Here is a 5326-nt window from a genome sequence, read left to right on the forward strand (position 1 = left end):
GGCAGGTCCCGGTCACCTGCCACCTTCCTGTCTCCAGCAGAGGTAAAGTGAGGCCCAAATGCCGCCTGAGGATCTTTGAGCTCAGAACGGAAACTCTCTTTTTTCCGGTGGCCTGGAGTGTCATAAGCAATCCGAAGGTGAGCGGAATTAAATGCAAGTAGTCAGAATAATGGTGAGAACAAAAGGAAACGGCAAGTCACTGTTAACAATCTATTTTGGACGTAAAGTTTTGTGAAGAGAGAGACGGAACCTAGCTTCAGAAGGGGAGGGAGGTCCCGCAAGGTCGAATGAGGCCCACTGGTGGCTGGGGACTCATCTGGAGGAACTTCTCTGAAGAAGGGCCTGGGATCCATCTGAAAGCGGGAGTGGGAACCCAGGCCCGGGAGTGAGCGTCCAGAGCTGGAATGAGAGCTCCTGGGAGACTGACTCGAGCGCGGCTGGTTTCCGGGGCACCCACCTCCCCTTCTCCTCAGCTGATGCCCGCAGGCTGGGTCACGGCCCTTGAGGGAGAAGCCTTGGCAGAAGGTCTCCCCGCGGAGGGAGCCCATGGGTGTCTCAGTCTGTCAGTGGCAGTTGCTCGTTTTCTCGGGCTGCCAGCCCATCTGAGCTGTTTCTGTTGGAGGGGAAATCTGCCTGAAGTTACGCCTGAGGCCTGAGCTCTCTTATTATCAAATTAGGCGAATATCCGATACATAATGTGAATACCTGGCCTACTGCCATGGAATTTCTAAATATCCGTGTGCCGAAAGCTAACTCCGTCCCCACGTGTGCAAGCTAATTCAGGGGAACTCGCTCGTGTCTGACCCGTGTGGTAGTAGCGGTGAGAGCAGGAGTGGATCGGGAGCGAAAGGACCAGGTGGAATTTCTCGATTCAAATCCATGAATCTCTGAGGACTTCGTGAGCACGTTACACTTTAAGTGTCATTCCTGGCCTGAGAGGGAGCACGAACAGGACTTTTCTGACGGCTTCATGGAGACGTGAGACAGGAGTCGAGATCCACAGTATGCAGCGAGCGGTATCTTTGCTTATAGGCAGATCCAGAAAAAGCTATCAGCTCACTGTTGGTTCTTTCAAAGCACGTAGTAGCTGTGTGGTTGCCCGATAATGTGAGTGCCGTCCACCTAGACTGTACACGCACCTCACGCACCGAGTATCTGTCGGCCTTGTAGATGAGGAGGTGGCTGAGGGGCGTTTGCGCAAGTGACTGGGTTTGAATCTAGACAGCACCCTTTGCTGTGGGCTTGGTGAAGTGCAGGTCCTCAGTACACAGGATTCTCATCCTTCCTGGCCTGTTTCTGGCTCCTCTTCACCATCTGGGTTCCACAAGCCTCATCTTTAGCAGCACCGGTGTGCTCTTACCACAAACCTCCGAACAGCACGTTCTTTCAAGGTGCCTCCTCGTCCTTCACCGCTGGTGCTGGGCTCAGACCGTCCCCTGCCCCACGGCCCTTTCCCGGGCCTTTCCTTTTCACTCTCCCGTGGCTAGAGCTCTGACCCATCCTCCAAGCGCGAGGCCTCTTCTCACTATTTCGCATTCCAGGCAAGCCTACTTATTCTGGGAGTTATTCCCCCTTGATACTTTCTGTCTATAACCAGGACCAGGACCAAGCACACAAATCTCTTTCCACGCAACCCCTTCTTGACGCTCAGCTCTGCCGGGCGTGTTGGTGCTGACTCTCGTACGGATGGTGAGTCGACAGGTGACCGGTGACGGGTGAGCTTTTCATGAACCACGTGAAAAGTATGGTTGGCAAGCCTCTGACACAGATTCCCCCATGGGAAAACATCGTCACCTCCTGAGACAGTCCTGGGAACAAAGTCAACGAACAGAGGATTCAGTGCTTCCGGACAAATCGAGTGCTTGTGGCAGACACAACCTGCCCCAGAGCATCCAAGGTCAAGTGTGAGGAAAGGCCTAGGAGTAGCGGGACCGGGGACTGAACAAGTCGGCTCTGCTCCTCTCCCGGCTGCAGTCCAAAGAAACGCCAAACAGGATGCCTCTTTGTTGCCATCGAGTGTCCAATTCTAAACTTTTGTTAACAATGTATACAATGTTAAGGCGCGGGAGAGCCGGCTTTACTGAAACTTGTGGATCGTGCACTTCTTATCCCTGCTACTGTTTGATACAATTAGAGTTTAAGAGCACCCTGTTTTCCAGGAAAGATACTATATAACGCAAAGGTGCGATTTCTAGTGCCACCTTAATTTCCCCAGTCTCTGGGTACGAGAGCTGAACCAAATGTTGTCTAGTATATTTTCAGGGACATGACAAGCTATTCAGATCCTTCCCGATAGATGTTCTGAAAAAGAACTACTAGCTGCAAGAACTAAATCTCAATTTCAACTCCGGTAGAGGAGAAGCTGCGCTGCTGGCAACAGTTAAGATAAACACTGTATCTTCCCAAGAATAGACTGGGTACCCCCAGCATTTACCTTGAGGCTGCAGCGAGGAAGACTAAGTCTGCCACTGAACTAGGTCCGTTTCTTTGACTTGAACCTTTATACGTGATTCCTGATATCTTCAGTTTCCGTGTGCTGCCTGTAGCCCGAGACGTACAGGGCGCACCCCTCGTCAAGGCTCAGATTTCAAGAGTCTAATACATTTCCATTCAGATACAGATAGCAATCTGCAGAAGAGAGAATAACACGTATCTCGTTGGAGCGTCACAGGAATATCATGACATGACACGTGTGGCCCCGCGCGCCCCCAACCACAAGCCCAGATCTCCCGTCTCCCCTCCGAAACCTCCCCCTCCTCCCCCCCATACCCAGCCACCGAGGGGGGCCCGGGGAGGGATGGCGGTCTCAGCCCCGGTTCCGAGAGGTCACTCGTGGAGCCGCCCTAGCTAGGCCGAGACGCCAGATGTGGCTGCCCTGCTGCTTCACGTCCATCTCCGTGAGCCATGCCCCAAAGGCACGTGAAATCATTGAGAGCAAATAGCGCCCCCAGAAAACGCAAAATGATCCTCCTGAACCCCACACGGCCGCCATCTTGGTGGATCCACGTTAGAGGTCGTTGGTAGGTATCCCCACTTGATGCCTGAATAGTACTCACACGGACTCGATTTCTTTTCGCTTTTCCTGGGTGCCCTAGCCAGAGAGATCACGTGGGCCGGAGAGCAAACACAGAACAGAACAGAGCCCCGAACCACAGCCAAGTCGAGGGCGTGCGGAACCGCAGGAACTCACAGAGCCTGTGAGGGGACCCAGATGGGGAAGAAGCGTCCGTGCTCACGTATCTCTGGGGAGGTTGGAAGGGGCGCCCGCCAGCGAGGCAGGTGCCGCGCGAGTGGCCGGAGACGTTTCTCCGTGGGATCTCTCGGGGTGTCGCAGGGTGCCGGGAGCAGGGGCACCCTGGGAGGCCCGGTCCACCGAAAAGCCCGAGAAGTCTTCATGTGGGGCAGGCACGGAATGGTTTCTTGCAGGGCCGGGCGAGGAGAATTCGGGGGCCCATACCTCCAAGCCCCACACGTCTCGAGAGGGCTCCACGTGGCATTCTGAAAGGCCGGGCGACGGAGGGAAGGGGTTCGTGGCTGCGGACAACGCCTGGCTGGAGGAATTCTTTGTCTTTGGCGACGGTTCACCCCGCAGGTCAGGTCATGCGGTTCCTCGACACCTTCCACGGGGCGGATGTTCACAGGAGGAGTGGGGACGGGACGGCGGACTCGCAGGCCACCCTCCTGTCCCCACTGCTCCCCTCCAGAACTGGAGCTCGAATCTAGATGGGCCTCTGACCGCACACATCGCTGGGTTTACGTCGTGCCGGCTTCACCTTCGAGTCTCACAAACTGGCGCTCTTGCTGCTTCTAGGAGTGTCCTAGAGAAGAAGACACCGGGTTCCGTACGAGATCAGCTTCTTGGACGCGGCCCTCTGGAGCCCGTGGCTTTGGCTTCAGGGGAAGCACGCTGCCTACGGTATAGCCTGGCCCGGAAGCTCATCCGAGGATTCCTCAGGAGTTCGCGGGCCCCGAGGATTCTGTTTCCGAAAAGCGTTTTCTGGAACCGGGCGACTTGGGGGAACGTGTCACTGGTCTGGAAAATGGAAGGCCGCTGTCAGAGGGTTCAGTGACCTTTACGCTCCCTCCTTTCACTTGAAAGGTGTCTTCTTTTTTCTCCCCACCCCGCCCCCCAACCCCCCGCAACACACACACACCCGACAGCTTGCCTGACCGTTGTTGCTGGGGAGATGAACTCTCAGGAGACGGGAGGCCAAGTCTCTTTCACACCCCGGGGAAGACGATGGGAACGGGTCCCCAGCCGTGCGATGTTTCCGTGTCTCGGCACGGCCGACAGCCTCCTCCTCGTTCTGGGTGCTCCCGTTTCCTCCACCCCCCACCCCCCACCCCATCCCATCCCATCCCATCCCATCCCACCCCATCCCATCCCATCCCAAACTAAGGGTTTAGTTTAATGCCAAACTTCTACAAAGAAATAAGCAAATTTTTGTGCAATGTCCAGTGATCTCTTTCTAGGTTGATAGACTGATCAATGCCGTGGTTAATTCCCACAGTAAGTGGATGCCACCCTGTAAATCTTCTTGGCTCATTGCCTGCCACACCCGCTCCATTGCTGGTTAGGAGTAATGTTGTAAAACATGAAAGAGAACACAAAATGGACTGATGACTCTGAGAGAAGAATTGTAATTGGAGGACATTTCAGGACTGGCTCTGATATTGCATCCCGGAAAAAGTAAAACTCATACAGAGAGTAGAAAAGTGGTTACTAGGGCTATGGGGAGAGGTTGGTAAAAGGGAACAAATATTCAGCTATAAGATGAATAGAGTCTGAGGATCTCACGTAAAACACGGCAATCTTTTTGACATGTTTTGTATAAATGAAATCTTATATGAAGATAAAAATCTAAGTAGGAAAGATGGAGGGAAGAAAAAAAAAAAGAAGGTGAAATATGTGAGGTGATATGAATTAACTGGATGAGGAATCCTTTCACATCGTAAACACATGAAATCACCACAGTTATATTTCAATTTCTTGCAATGTTGTATCTCAATTATACCTCAAAAAAGTTGAAATTTTAAAAAAGATATTACAAGATCTATGAAAAACCGTGAGGACTGTGTCTGGCTTGATAACATTGAGAACGTAGAACTCAGGCGATCCAAAACGTCCCCCTGACTAATAGAGTGTTTGTGTCATCGGTTACTCAATTCCGAATTATCATAGGTTCCAGAATTGTTGGTTGGATGCAAGATTTCAAAGCAGCCACGTGCTGGAAAACTTAGTTTTAATGAGTTTAGTTCTATTCTCTCAAAGCGGAGAGCTCTATTTAAAGATGATATTTCACGTGGACTTCCTTGATGTTTCGTA

Source organism: Giraffa tippelskirchi, chromosome 11 (assembly GCF_054371585.1).
Source record: "Giraffa tippelskirchi isolate mGirTip1 chromosome 11, T2T-mGirTip1v1.2.pri, whole genome shotgun sequence".
Classification (NCBI taxonomy): domain Eukaryota; kingdom Metazoa; phylum Chordata; class Mammalia; order Artiodactyla; family Giraffidae; genus Giraffa; species Giraffa tippelskirchi.